Source organism: Oncorhynchus mykiss, chromosome 4 (assembly GCF_057628025.1).
Source record: "Oncorhynchus mykiss isolate SJ-2025 chromosome 4, ASM5762802v1, whole genome shotgun sequence".
NCBI classification, from domain to species: domain Eukaryota; kingdom Metazoa; phylum Chordata; class Actinopteri; order Salmoniformes; family Salmonidae; genus Oncorhynchus; species Oncorhynchus mykiss.
In genome coordinates, this window is record NC_143025.1 from 74,055,047 (window position 1) to 74,070,897 (window position 15,851).

Consider the following 15,851-nt stretch of genomic DNA (forward strand, 5'->3'; position numbering starts at 1 on the left):
AGCCCTTTGACAGAGATGAGCTCTTTTCATACCACACAGTCATGTCAATCTGGTTCTGGTTTTATTTCTTCACACGCTTGGTCTCCCTCTTTCACCCCTTATCTCTCTATCACAATGCCTCTGTCTGTGTAAAAAGAGACCGTCTGAACGCCACATTGATTCCTGTGTCTAAGGGGGATATGTTGAGAGGGCGCATGAAAGAGAAAGAGGATGGGAGAGGGAGGGAGGGAGGGAGGGAGATGTTCTTCCTGTAGTTGTCCAGATAAGGCCGTAGTGTCTGTCCTTTTTTACCTGCATTGTGAAACCGGGCTGAACTCGCACGCACACGCGCACACACACTGTTCCTGTGAATCACAGATACTGTTCTGATGATCACAGATGAAATACTATAGACTCCTACAGTCATCTATGATTTTCTTCATCTCCCATTGAGTTGTGCCTTTTCATTGTATTTTTCTAGGTTAGTCTCACTTGAGGGAGCATTGATGCTCTAAAAACAGCCTGCTCATACACGGTCTCATACACGGTCTCATACACGGTCTCATACACGGTCTCATACACGGTCTCATACACGGTCTCAGACACGGCCTCATACACGGTCTCATACACGGCCTCATACAAGGCCTCATACAAGGCCTCATACACGGTCTCATACATGGCCTCTTAATCGGTCTCATACACGGCCTCATACACAGCCTCATACACGGCCTCATACACGGCCTCATACACGGCCTCATACACGGCCTCATACACGTCTTCACATGTCCTCACATGGTCTCATACATGGTCTCATACATGGCCTCATACATGACCTCATATGGCCTTATACACGGTCTCATACATGGCCTCTTACATGGCCTCGTATGGTCTCATACATGGCCTCGTATGGTCTCTTTTCTCCAGCTCTGTTTCCACCTACAGGAAGCCCATCTTGTGATTTAAAATGGAGCTTTCTGGAAATGCCTTTATGTTTTTATTCCACCCTCTCTACCCCTTCTTGTTCTCTCTCCTCTACTCCTCCTTAACCCTTATGTCCCTCTTATTTCCCTCTTATTTCACTCTTATTTTTCTCTTATTTCTCTCTCTCCCTCTGTCTCTTAACTTGGGTAAGATTGATGGACTGCAGTCAGAGCCAAATGGAAACTGTATGAATGAAAGCAAATGAATGGGGGAGGAGGAAAGAGAGGGGGATTAGAGAGAGGAGGAGATAACAGGACAGAGAATGGTCAGATTGAGATACGGGGGAAAGGAGCCTGGAGCCTTGCTTCATTCAGAGTGACTCTTGTGTCACCAGTCAATGTCAAGTCTGTCACCTTACCTGAGTTTCGTCTTGAGATGCTCCATATAACCACAAGCCATATGATTTCTTAGGAGAAGAAAAAGGCAATGTTCCTCAGAGGTTTGGTCTTAGAGAGGTGCTATAGAAAGATAAAGCACATTAGGTTAGTTCTTACAACTGGAGAACAAATGTTTTATTTAATCCTAGAGGTTGAAATACACAATCTACTACTGTATATATAAAAACAAATATGTGATAAGGTTTACATTTTTTGAGGTGATACGAGATGATGGTTGTCGTTTCCCCTCAGCTGGTGTGGTGTCATATTGTGTTGCACCGTGCTAGCCTGTTTCCCCTCAGCTGGTGTGGTGTCATATTGTGTTGCACCGTGCTAGCCTGTTTCCCCTCAGCTGGTCTGGTGTCATATTGCGTTGCACCGTGCTAGCCTGTTTCCCCTCAGCTGGTGTGGTGTCATATTGTGTTGCACCGTGCTAGCCTGTTTCCCCTCAGCTGGTGTGGTGTCATATTGTGTTGCACCGTGCTAGCCTGTTTCCCCTCAGCTGGTGTGGTGTCATATTGTGTTGCACCGTGCTAGCCTGTTTCCCCTCAGCTGGTGTGGTGTCATATTGTGTTGCACCGTGCTAGCCTGTTTCCCCTCAGCTGGTGTGGTGTCATATTGTGTTGCACCGTGCTAGCCTGTTTCCCCTCAGCTGGTGTGGTGTCATATTGTGTTGCACCGTGCTAGCCTGTTTCCCCTCAGCTGGTGTGGTGTCATATTGTGTTGCACCGTGCTAGCCTGTTTCCCCTCAGCTGGTCTGGTGTCATATTGTGTTGCACCGTGCTAGCCTGTTTCCCCTCAGCTGGTGTGGTGTCATATTGTGTTGCACCGTGCTAGCCTGTTTCCCCTCAGCTGGTGTGGTGTCATATTGTGTTGCACCGTGCTAGCCTGTTTCCCCTCAGCTGGTGTGGTATCATATTGTGTTGCACCGTGCTAGCCTGTTTCCCCTCAGCTGGTGTGGTGTCATATTGTGTTGCACCGTGCTAGCCTGTTTCCCCTCAGCTGGTGTGGTGTCATATTGTGTTGCACCGTGCTAGCCTGTTTCCCCTCAGCTGGTGTGGTATCATATTGTGTTGCACCGTGCTAGCCTGTTTCCCCTCAGCTGGTCTGGTGTCATATTGTGTTGCACCGTGCTAGCCTGTTTCCCCTCAGCTGGTGTGGTATCATATTGTGTTGCACCGTGCTAGCCTGTTTCCCCTCAGCTGGTGTGGTGTCATATTGTGTTGCACCGTGCTAGCCTGTTTCCCCTCAGCTGGTCTGGTGTCATATTCAGCTGCAGTGACTCCATGTGAAGCCACCATGCAGCCTGTTCCCTATTATTCACTGTCACACAGGAGCACAGAGACACGCACAACACACAGAATGAGGGCAGAGGGCAACACACACACACACACACACACACACACACACACACACACACTCCAAAGAGTCAGAGATGTAGCAGTAATGCTCTCACACAGAGAGGGCAAAGGGCACACTGTTGTAAGGGAGCTTTTATCTATCTCCGATGTTTTCACCTTGATATGTACCTATGTGTACAAAAAAATGCTACATTGGCTTATTGTGCACGTGTGTGTGCATGTTAAAAAGCTAAAACCAGTGCGTTCCAGTCTATACAGTCAAAGCTGTACGGCAAACACCGATTCTGGCCCTTCTCAAACATTAACAATGCTATAACTTAATGTGAACACGATGCTAGTTCCCGATGGGGTTCATACATGCCGACGGACTGGAAACCCAGTGATGTCACTAACTGGGCTAGCTAACGGTATTCCTGTAATTCCCTTAGAATAATCAATACTGTGTGGAATGAGTGAACACATGTATGGCTCACCAAATTAAGATCTGGCTTCACAGAGCACTCGATAATCACTCTCGCTTTCTCACATGGTTATCTAAGCGTATATGTGCGTGCCTGTGTGTGTGTGCGCACGCATGTGTGTGTGTATGGGGGTTGAGAGTGTGTGTGTCTGTGGGTGTGTGTGTTCAATGCTAAGCCTCCCTTTCCCATCCTGCTACTGAGTCTTTTCCCTGGATATGAAGTGACAGGCAAGACAGGGGCCATATGGGCATTAATATGTCCCTTAGCTCAAAGCTGAACACACACTCTTATTTAGAGTTTACAGTGTGTGTGTGTGTGTGTGTGTTCTGTATTTATAAGTCTTGGGAAACTGTGATGATGTGGCGTGGTGTGAGAAGGAGTGCTTTGTCTGTTGCGCTGGGGGAGTCTTTAGGGAAAAAACGGGATCAGATCCTGAGTGCAGGGGAAAGTCATTTTTCGGGAATCTATTAACAGAGCAAATTACAGATGCTACTACTGAATCAGCACTTCCCCAGTTTCCATGTCTCTGTTTCTCTTTCATACACTATCCTTCACTTTCTTTTAATTTTCTTCTCTTTAATGCGCTCACAAAATGTACTTTCCCCTTTATCTGCTTTTCTTTCTTCCCTTCTCTCTTCCCTCTCTTCCCTCCCTCTCTTACATCCCCTCTCTTACCTCCCCTCTCTTACCTCCCTCTCTTACATCCCCTCTCTTACCTCCCCTCTCTTCCCTCCCTTACCTCCCCTCTCTTCCCTCCCCTCTCTTACCTTCCCTCTCTTACATCCCCTCTCTTACCTTCCCTCTCTTACATCCCCTCTCTTACCTCCCCTCTCTTCCCTCCCCTCTCTTACATCCCCTCTCTTCCCTCCCCTCTCTTCCCTTCCCTCTCATATATCCCCTCTCTTCCCTCCCCTCTCTTGCCTTCCCTCTCTTATATCCCCTCTCTTCCCTCCCCTCTCTTACCTTCCCTCTCTTACATCCCCTCTCTTACCTCCCCTCTCTTATATCCCCTCTCTTCCCTCCCCTCTCTTCCCTTCCCTCTCTTAAATCCCCTCTCTTACCTCCCCTACCTTCCCTCTCTTACCTTCCCTCTCTTCCCTTCCCTCTCTTATATCCCCTCTCTTACCTTCCCTCTCTTACCTTCCCTCTCTTACCTTCCCTCTCTTACATCCCCTCTCTTACCTCCCATCTCTTACCTCCCCTCTCTTCCCTCCCCTCTCTTCCCTCCCCTCTCTTATATCCCCTCTCTTCCCTCCCCTCTCTTATATCCCCTCTCTTCCCTCCCCTCTCTTACATCCCATTTCTTACCTTCCCTCTCTTATATCCCCTCTCTTCCCTCCCCTCTCTTCCCTTCCCTCTCTTATATCCCCTCTCTTCCCTCCTCTCTCTTGCCTTCCCTCTCTTACATCCCCTCTCTTACCTCCCCTCTCTTCCCTCCCCTCGCTTACCTCCCCTCTCTTCCCTCCCCTCTCTTACATCCCCTCTCTTCCCTCCCCTCTCTTCCCTCCCCTCTCTTCCCTCCCCTCGCTTCCCTTCCCTCTCTTACCTTCCCTCTCTTCCCTCCCCTCTCTTCCCTCCCATCGCTTCCCTTCCCTCTCTTATATCCCCTCTCTTCCCTCCTCTCTCTTGCCTTCGCTCTCTTACATCCCCTCTCTTACCTCCCCTCTCTTCCCTTCCCTCTCTTACCTTCCCTCTCTTACCTTCCCTCTCTTCCCTCCCCTCTCTTCCCTCCCCTCTCTTCCCTCCCCTCTCTTACATCCCCTCTCTTACCTCCCCTCTCTTACCTCCCTCTCTTACATCCCCTCTCTTACCTCCCCTCTCTTCCCTCCCTTACCTCCCCTCTCTTCCCTCCCCTCTCTTACCTTCCCTCTCTTACATCCCCTCTCTTACCTTCCCTCTCTTACATCCCCTCTCTTACCTCCCCTCTCTTCCCTCCCCTCTCTTACATCCCCTCTCTTCCCTCCCCTCTCTTCCCTTCCCTCTCATATATCCCCTCTCTTCCCTCCCCTCTCTTGCCTTCCCTCTCTTATATCCCCTCTCTTCCCTCCCCTCTCTTACCTTCCCTCTCTTACATCCCCTCTCTTACCTCCCCTCTCTTATATCCCCTCTCTTCCCTCCCCTCTCTTCCCTTCCCTCTCTTAAATCCCCTCTCTTACCTCCCCTACCTTCCCTCTCTTACCTTCCCTCTCTTCCCTTCCCTCTCTTATATCCCCTCTCTTACCTTCCCTCTCTTACCTTCCCTCTCTTACATCCCCTCTCTTACCTCCCCTCTCTTACCTCCCCTCTCTTCCCTCCCCTCTCTTCCCTCCCCTCTCTTATATCCCCTCTCTTCCCTCCCCTCTCTTATATCCCCTCTCTTCCCTCCCCTCTCTTACATCCCATTTCTTACCTTCCCTCTCTTATATCCCCTCTCTTCCCTCCCCTCTCTTCCCTTCCCTCTCTTATATCCCCTCTCTTCCCTCCTCTCTCTTGCCTTCCCTCTCTTACATCCCCTCTCTTACCTCCCCTCTCTTCCCTCCCCTCGCTTACCTCCCCTCTCTTCCCTCCCTCTCTTACATCCCCTCTCTTCCCTCCCCTCTCTTCCCTCCCCTCTCTTCCCTCCCCTCGCTTCCCTTCCCTCTCTTACCTTCCCTCTCTTCCCTCCCCTCTCTTCCCTCCCATCGCTTCCCTTCCCTCTCTTATATCCCCTCTCTTCCCTCCTCTCTCTTGCCTTCGCTCTCTTACATCCCCTCTCTTACCTCCCCTCTCTTCCCTTCCCTCTCTTACCTTCCCTCTCTTACCTTCCCTCTCTTCCCTCCCCTCTCTTCCCTCCCCTCTCTTCCCTCCCCTCTCTTACCTTCCCTCTCTTACCTTCCCTCTCTTACATCCCCTCTCTTACCTCCCCTCTCTTACCTCCCCTCTCTTCCCTCCCCTCTCTTATATCCCCTCTCTTCCCTCCCCTCTCTTACATCCCATTTCTTACCTTCCCTCTCTTATATCCCCTCTCTTCCCTCCCCTCTCTTCCCTTCCCTCTCTTATATCCCCTCTCTTACATCCCCTCTCTTACCTTCCCTCTCTTACCTTCCCTCTCTTACCTCCCCTCTCTTCCCTCCCCTCTCTTAACTTCCCTCTCTTACCTTCCCTCTCTTATATCCCCTCTCTTACGTCCCCTCTCTTCCCTCCCCTCTCTTACCTTCCCTCTCTTACCTCCCCTCTCTTACCTTCCCTCTCTTACCTTCCCTCTCTTCCCTCCCCTCTCTTCCCTCCCATCGCTTCCCTTCCCTCTCTTATATCCCCTCTCTTCCCTCCTCTCTCTTGCCTTCGCTCTCTTACATCCCCTCTCTTACCTCCCCTCTCTTCCCTTCCCTCTCTTACCTTCCCTCTCTTACCTTCCCTCTCTTCCTCCCCTCTCTTCCCTCCCCTCTCTTCCCTCCCCTCTTACCTTCCCTCTCTTACCTTCCCTCTCTTACATCCCCTCTCTTACCTTCCCTCTCTTACCTTCCCTCTCTTCCCTCCCCTCTCTTCCCTCCCCTCTCTTCCCTCCCCTCTCTTACCTTCCCTCTCTTACCTTCCCTCTCTTATATCCCCTCTCTTACATCCCCTCTCGTACATCCCCTCTCGTACATCCCCTCTCTTACCTTCCCTCTCTTACCTCCCCTCTCTTCCCTCCCCTCTCTTACCTTCCCTCTCTTACCTTCCCTCTCTTACCTCCCCTCTCTTCCCTCCCCTCTCTTCCCTCTCTTATATCCCCTCTCTTCCCTTCCCTCTCTTACATCCCCTCTCTTACCTCCCCTCTCTTACCTTCCCTCTCTTCCCTTCCCTGTCTTACCTCTCCTCTCTTATATCCCCTCTCTTCCCTCCCCTCTCTTACCTTCCCTCTCTTACCTTCCCTCTCTTACCTCCCCTCTCTTACCTCCCCTCTCTTACCTCCCCTCTCTTACCTCCCCTCTCTTACCTCCCCTCTCTTACCTCCCCTCTCTTACCTTCCCTCTCTTACCTTCCCTCTCTTACCTTCCCTCTCTTACATCCCCTCTCTTACCTTCCCTCTCTTCCCTCCCCTCTTCCCTCCCCTCTCTTCCCTCCCCTCTCTTACCTCCCCTCTCTTACCACCCCTCTCTTACCTTCCCTCTCTTACATCCTCTCTTACCTTACCTCTCTTACCTCCCCTCTCTTACCTTCCCTCTCTTCCCTTCCCTGTCTTACCTCTCCTCTCTTATATCCCCTATCTTCCCTCCCTTCTCTTACCTCCCTTCTCTTACCTTCCCTCTCTTCCCTTCCCTCTCTTACCTCTCCTCTCTTATATCCCCTCTCTTCTCTTCCCTCCCCTCTCTTACCTTCCCTCTCTTACCTCCCCTCTCTTACATTCCCTCTCTTCCCTTCCCTCTCTTCCCTCCCCTCTCTTCCCTTCCCTTCCCTCTCTTACCTTCCCTCTCTTACCTTCCCTCTCTTACATCCCCTCTCTTACCTCCCCTCTCTTACCTTCCCTCTCTTCCCTTCCCTGTCTTACCTCTCCTCTCTTATATCCCCTCTCTTCCCTCCCCTCTCTTACCTTCCCTCTCTTACCTTCCCTCTCTTACCTCCCCTCTCTTACCTCCCCTCTCTTACCTCCCCTCTCTTACCTCCCCTCTCTTACCTTCCCTCTCTTACATCCCCTCTCTTACCTTCCCTCTCTTCCCTCCCCTCTTCCCTCCCCTCTCTTCCCTCCCCTCTCTTACCTCCCCTCTCTTACCTCCCCTCTCTTACCACCCCTCTCTTACCTTCCCTCTCTTACATCCTCTCTTACCTTCCCTCTCTTACCTCCCCTCTCTTACCTCCCCTCTCTTACCTCCCCTCTCTTACCTTCCCTCTCTTACCTTCCCTCTCTTACCTCCCCTCTCTTACCTCCCCTCTCTTACCTCCCTTCTCTTACCTCCCTTCTCTTCCCTTCCCTCTCTTCCCTTCCCTCTCTTACCTCTCCTCTCTTATATCCCCTCTCTTCTCTTACCTTCCCTCTCTTACCTTCCCTCTCTTACCTCCCCTCTTACATTCCCTCTCTTCCCTCCCCTCTCTTCCCTTCCCTTCCCTCTCTTACCTTCCCTCTCTTACCTTCCCTCTCTTCCCTCCCCTCTCTTACATCCCCTCTTTCCTCACCTCTCTTCTATTCCCTGTCTACCCTTCCCTCCCTCCCTTCCCTTCTCTCTCATCCCTCCCCTTTCTTTCTTCCCTTCTCTCTCTCAGCTCCCTGTTCTCATATCAGACTGCTTTCTCATCCCTCTGTATCTGTGCATATTGTTACATCTGGGACACACACACACACACACACACACACACACACACACACACACACACACTGCTGCTCCTGCTGTGTGCGGGCTGCACGCTGTACATCTCACTTGTGCTCGCTCTCTCCATTGGTGTCTTTCTCTCTCTCTCTCTCTCTCCCTCCCTCTTTCTCTCTCTCGTTCCCTCTCTCCCAGTCATTGGTTCCCTCTGGCTGGTCATTGGCTCTCTATGGCTGAAGGAGCTTCTGTCGTCTGTTATCCCAGGTCTACTGATCGCTCTGTCTCTCTCTCTCTCTGTCTCTCACTGTCGTCCGCTCTGAAGGTTTTCCGTGGAGCGCTACAGTCTTTATCTCTGACTGTCCGCTGTGAGCCGCGATCGGAGAGCAGCGCACCTCTCCTCCAGCAAAACTTCTGCCTCCCACTCTGATTCTTCTTCTCTTTGTTTGCTTATCGGCTGATTTTTCTCCTTTTTGTCCTCTTTGACCCCTGGCTCCTGAAGTGGACCCCAGAGTGACATGTATTTTTGGAGTGGTTTTGTGTACCATGGTTTAAGTGTGTGTGAATGAGAGTCAGTGAGTGTTTCAGCATCGCTTATATGCATGAGCTTGTGTGTGAGGAGGAAGTGTGTGCATGTGTGTGACGAAGTGTGTGTGACTGTGTGTGTATATGTGTGAGAGAGACAGTGTTTGCTGTGAGAGAGCACGTGACTGACCGTGCACTGTGTGTGTGTGTGCCAGTATATCTGCGTGTGCGGGGGCATGCCGATCGCAGCATGTGTGTCAGACAGTGTGTGTAAGTGTGTGTGTTCACGTCACTCCTGCTGTGGTGTGTCTCTGGGAGAAGGAGGAGGAGAGGATATGAGCAGGGTTGGGCAGTGCTAGCGTGCCATGCGGACTCGGAGCAGGCTGCAGACCTGTGGCACGCGTAAAATGATGGCCATGGTCCGTACCTCCCTCCAGAAAGTGGTGGTCTTCCTACACAGGCTCCAGAGAATGGCCATCTCATCCCCACGCTACCACAAACTCTGCAAGGTCAGTCACAGAAAGAAAGAGAGGGAGAGAGCCAGAGAGAGGAAGACTTCTCTCCTCCGTTCTTTCATTAATGTCGTTCGTTCATTTGTTTTGTGTTTTTATTCAGTGTTTAGTTTGTTGTTGTGATGGACTTGATGAGCAGTGTGGATTGGTTTGTTCTACTTGTTGGTTCAGATCCTTTTCCATCACTTTTTAGTTGTTTGTCTTCTTCAGAAAATACTTGTTTTATTCATGGAGTTTAATGTTTTTGAATGTCTTTCATCTTGGTGAATGAATACTTTTGTTGGCCTGTTGGTTATTTATTATTATTATTAGATTAGCGGTTCACCAAGTCTCTCCACGTCTATGCCATAGTTGGGATACTTTTGTTCTAATTTGGGACTTGTGTATTTGTGACTCTTGTTGTTGTCAACAGATCCCTCCTGTTATCTGTTTGGGAGAGTGTTGACGGGTGTGGTTGTCACCTCCATAGTGTGTCTGCATATCTCTGGCTGGGTGCGGGACTGATACACTGCCTCAGTGGCACGTCAAGTAATCAGGCTCCGTTTGTGTGTGTGTGTGTGAGCGTGCGCATGCTTGTGTAGAGTCTTGTCTCTCTGCTGTCAGTTTGAGACGGCTTTTCTGTGGTGTTGTTATTTCAATGAAGGATATATTGTGATGTTGCGAGTGACAGCTCTAGACAGATGGAAAAGTTGGTAACAGACACACACAGAGCAGCGAGAGGGCAGAGTGCGATGAGAGATGGACCAGCTGCTCAGGTCCTGCTTTAATCCCTCTGAGGATTAGAGCTGCCAGCCACAATCACAAACCCGTGTGTGGTGTGTGGTGTGTGTGTGTGTGTGTGTGTGTGTGTGTGTGTGTGTGTGTGTGTGTGTGTGTGTGTGTGTCTGTGTGTGTGTGTACACAATTCTCATGATTAAACAGCTGGAATCACGCTTTAAAATGCATTTGTTAGCCTTGGATTTAATGTATCACATAGTTTCTCTCAAGACAAATCCCTTGTCTTCTCTCCCCACCTCTCACTGTCTCTGTCTCACTTCGTCTCTTGCTCTAGATCCCTTTTCTGTCTTACTATGAGCGATGGTGTGGATTCTCTCTCCTAATATCACATTCACACGGTCAGACCAATCTGTGTGTCAGTCTGTCTCTCTTCATGTGTGACTGACTGACTGAGTGTGTACCTGTATACTACTGGCCCGCAGTCAGCAGAAATACAGAGAAAGTGCTTGAGAGGCAGAGGGAGAGGTGGTTCATACAGTATATTTCCCTCCGTTCGCTCACTAGTTCATTCCCTAGAATAAAGTCATCACTTGCTCTTTGCTCGTTTAACCCACCCAGGGAGCATCTATCTTAGTTTCATCTCCCTTTCAGCAGGCAGTCTCTGATCACTCCTCACATCGCCCTGAGGAAAACTACTGTGCCCTCGTTTACCACCCCCTCTTACCACCATCGCAACACACTTTCCTAACTTCTCCTAACAGGGACCTATGCATTTTGCACTTGACTACCTTCCCTTTGGTGGCATCCATTATTCGTCGCTTGTTTAATCTCCACTGGGTGGCCCCTCTTGTTTAATCTCCACTGGGTGGCCCCTTTGTTTAATCTCCACTGGGTGGCCCCTCTTGTTTAATCTCCACTGGGTGGCCCCTCTTGTTTAATCTCCACTGGGTGGCCCCTCTTGTTTAATCTCCACTGGGTGGCCCCTCTTGTTTAATCTCCACTGGGTGGCCCCTCTTGTTTAATCTCCACTGGGTGGCCCCTCTTGTTTAATCTCCACTGGGTGGCCCCTCTTGTTTAATCTCCACTGGGTGGCCCCTTTGTTTTTCAGCCGTTCTGCACACAGTGGGAGAAATCAGTCATTCTACACTTGATTACCCTTCCCTGGGTCGCATCAGTCATTCTGGGCTCGTTGGGCTTCCCCTCGGGAGGTTCAGTCATTCTGGGCTCGTCTGGACTCCCCTGGGCGTGCTCGCTGTCTGGCGGTCTGGATCAGTGCTTCCTGATGATGGATGTGCTCTGGGCTCGCTCTCTCTGGGCTTGTCTCGCTGTTACCTTGCTCTCCGGGTCAGGAGATAGCCTGGCCTCGTGGTTGACAGTGCTGGCCAAAACCCTATACCCACAATAACCGTTCTATAAATCACCTGCGATGATAAATGTTTGGTCGATGGCATATCCTCATGTACATAGATTAGCTCTGCTCCTATCTCAGGGGTGAACCTCTTGTTCAGTCTGGCCTCCAGCCTCCCAGTGACGATCAGTCCTGTCCTTTTCACTAGTCTTCTTCCTAACACGGTAACACTGTCCACTATTAGTTTAAACCAGGGATGTCAAACTTGTTCTCTCCACAGGCTTAATTTGTTCTTCACTGACATCCGGGGGGCGCAATTAAAATGTTCTATATTTCTGTCGCTTTTGGAATTTTTGATATTCCATGACTGTTATCAAGCTGGACAGAGTGAGGAGACTATAGATGACTATTATCTAGCTGGACAGAGTGAGGAGACTGTAGATGACTGTTATCAAGCTGGACAGAGTGAGGAGACTATCAATGACTGTTATCAAGCTGGACAGAGTGAGGAGACTATCAATGACTGTTATCAAGCTGGACAGAGTGAGGAGACTATCAATGACTGTTATCAAGCTGGACAGAGTGAGGAGACTATAGATGACTGTTATCAAGCTGGACAGAGTGAGGAGACTATAGATGACTGTTATCAAGCTGGACAGAGTGAGGAGACTATCAATGACTGTTATCAAGCTGGACAGAGTGAGGAGACTACCAATGACTGTTATCAAGCTGGACAGAGTGAGGAGACTATCAATGACTGTTATCAAGCTGGACAGAGTGAGGAGACTGTAGATGATTGTTATCATTCTGGACAGAGTGAGGAGACTATAGATGACTGTTATCAAGCTGGACAGAGTGAGGAGACTATAGATGACTGTTATCAAGCTGGACAGAGTGAGGAGACTATAGATGACTGTTATCAAGCTGGACAGAGTGAGGAGACTATCAATGACTGTTATCAAGCTGGACAGAGTGAGGAGACTATAGTTGATTGTTATCAAGCTGGACAGAGTGAGGAGACTATCAATGACTGTTATCAAGCTGGACAGAGTGAGGAGACTATAGTTGATTGTTATCAAGCTGGACAGAGTGAGGAGACTGTAGATGATTGTTATCAAGCTGGACAGAGTGAGGAGACTATAGTTGATTGTTATCAAGCTGGACAGAGTGAGGAGACTGTAGATGATTGTTATCAAGCTGGACAGAGTGAGGAGACTGTAGATGACTGTTATCAAGCTGGACAGAGTGAGGAGACTGTAGATGACTGTTATCAAGCTGGACAGAGTGAGGAGACTATAGATGACTGTTATCAAGCTGGACAGAGTGAGGAGACTATAGATGACTGTTATCAAGCTGGACAGAGTGAGGAGACTATAGATGACTGTTATCAAGCTGGACAGAGTGAGGAGACTATCAATGACTGTTATCAAGCTGGACAGAGTGAGGAGACTATAGTTGATTGTTATCAAGCTGGACAGAGTGAGGAGACTGTAGATGACTGTTATCAAGCTGGACAGAGTGAGGAGACTGTAAATGACTGTTATCAAGCTGGACAGAGTGAGGAGACTATTAATGTAGGTCCATTATCATTTCTACATAGTTTTGATTTGGTTTTCATCCTTTCAAGGCGGATTGAGATAGTTTTTTAAATTGCTGGATCGGATCTCTTATAGGCCTGCAGAGGAACTACCTGAAAGCAGTTGGACAGAGTAACAGATTACTTAATACTTTTTAGTGTGTTTGTGTGCATGCGAGTGTGCGTGCGTGTGTTTGTGTTGAGTCCGGTGTATTTGTGCTGGAGAGTGTTGAAGGCCCTAATGGCTATTTTCATTGCACTCAGCTCTGTTCTGTCTGTTTAGTCACTGCCTGGAACGATTCTGAAGGGCACTCCAGTCTCAGGAGAAGTGTCCTCCTACTCTCATTAGATTTGCTGGAAGTGTGTGTGTGTGTGTGTGTGTGTGTGTGTGTGTGTGTGTGTGTGTGTGTGTGTGTATGTATGCATTTGTGTGTGTAATGTATGCATTTGTGTTTTCATGCGCATAAACACACTGGCAGCCCTCTTTAAAATAGCCCAAAGCAGCATTTCCTCCAGTTAAGTCTTGTCCCTTTAGTCCTTAGCCCTATGACTAACACATTGGTCCCTGTCCCTTCTCCACCCACCAACCCACTCAGAGCTACCCTAGGCAGGGTGAGTCAGACCTGGGAACAGAGCACAGTGCCTTTGCTTCTCTGCCCTTGTGCTCCACCAGGACCAGGGGCCTTGGACATTAGCATGCGTTTGCATCAGCAGAGCAGGACCGCAGGTGTGTGGACACGCATCACTCTCCCCAGACTAGGAGCCAGTCCAGGCTGTTTGTCTCCAACACACATTCTTACACACACACACTTCACAATGCAGGCCGACAAAGTGATGAGTTGTGAGAGGAAATTATATGGTAACAAATTCATAAGTTCGGCTAATTTGAATTAATTTAGCAACCCTCAGAAAGCCCCAAGGACAATAACTGGAAACCTAGCACCATTACCCACATCAATGGTAAATCACCTGATCTTCCGGTATTTCAAAATGAATGGCTCAAATAACTGAAAATTCATCTTTGATTTGAACCATCACTCAGTCATAGATGTATGGCATTAGAACTAGAGGTCGACCCATTATGATTTTTCAACGCCGATACCGATACCAATTATTGGAGGACCAAAAAAGCCGATACCAATTAATCAGACTATTTTTTTTATTTGTAATAATGACAATTACAACAATACTGAATGAACACTTATTTTAATTTAATATAAAACATCAATAAAATCAATTTAGCCTCAAATAAATAATGAAACATGTTCAATTTGGTTTAAATAATGCAAAAACACAGTGTTGGAGAAGAAAGTAATGTGTGCCATGTAAAAATGTGTGCCATGTAAAATATGTGCCATGTTAAAAAGCTAACGTTTCAGTTCCTTGCTCAGAACATGAGAACATATGAAAGTTGGTGGTTCCTTTTAACATGAGACTTCAATATTCCAAGGTAAGAGGTTTTAGGTTGTAGTTAATATAGTATTTATAGGACTATTTCTCTCTATACCATTTGTATTTCATATACCTTTGACTATTGGATGTTCTTATAGGCACTATAGTATTGCCAGTGTAACAGTATAGCTTCTGTCCCCCTCCTCGCCCCTACCTGGGCTCGAACCAGCAACACATCGACAACAGCCACACTCTAAGCATCGTTACCCATCTCTCCACAAAAGCCGCGGCCCTTGCTGCGCAAGGGGAATAACTACTCCAAATCTAAAAGCGAGTGACGTTGTCACGTTCTGACCTTTATTTCCGTTGTTTTGTATTTATTTAGTATGGTCAGGGCGTGAGTTGGGTGGGCAGTCTATGTTTGTTTGTCTATGTTGATGGCTTGTTTCAGCACAGGTCTCATTTTGTAGCTTCACGGTCGAATTTGGTTTATTGTTTTTGTTACTCGTTTGTATAGTGTTCAGTCTTTCTTTATTAAAGATTTTACCATGGACACTTACCACGCCGCATATTGGTCCTCTGATCCTTCTCGCCTCTCCTCTTCAGACGAAGAGGAGGACGGCCGTGACAGAATCACCCACCAACCAAGGACCAAGCGGCGTGGTAGAAAACAGCGACGACAGCAGCAGCAGCAGCAACAACAACAGCGGCCGGTATCACAGGACTCCTGGACATGGGAGGAGATACTGAACGGAGAGGGACCCTGGGCACAGGCTGGGGAATATCGCCGCCCCAAAGCAGAGCTGGAGGCAGCGAAAGCTGAGCGGCGGCGATATGAGGAGGCAGCACGGCAGTGCGACAGGTACGAGAGACAGCCCCAAATTTTTTTGGGGGGGGGGCACATGAGGGGTGGAGCTAGGCCAGGTAGCAGACCTGCGCTCACCCCTCGTGCTTATTATAAGCAGCGCGATACTGGGCAGGCACCGTGTTATGCGGTTAAGCGCACGGTGTCGCCAGTACGTGTCCATAGCCCGGTGCGCTATAGGACAGCCCCCCGAGAGTGTCATGCGAGTGCGGGCATCGAGCCAGGGCGTATGGTGCCTGCTCAGCGGGTCTGGTCGCCGGTACGCAGTTTTGGCCCAGGGTATCCTGCGCCGGCTCTGCGTGCTGTGTCTCCGGGGCGCTGGGAGGGTGCAGTGCGTCCTCTGCCCGCGCTCCGCTCGTACCGGGCGACTGTGGGAATGGAGCCGAAGGGAGAGGTGCGTGTAGTAAGCATTAGATCTCCCGTGCTTACCCACAGCCCGGTTCAACCTGTGCCTGCACTCTGGACGGTCCGGGCTAGAGTGGTTATCCAGCCTGGGGAAGTGGTGCCAAGGTTGCGCACC

General features: G+C 49.3%; 1 protein-coding gene across 7 annotated transcripts in view; it reads left to right on the forward strand.

The window, feature by feature from the left end:
• utrn (utrophin) overlaps nucleotides 1-15,851 on the forward strand; it is a 329,934-nt gene that overhangs the window by 113,785 nt on the left and 200,298 nt on the right. The gene's annotated exons all lie outside the window — the stretch shown is intronic.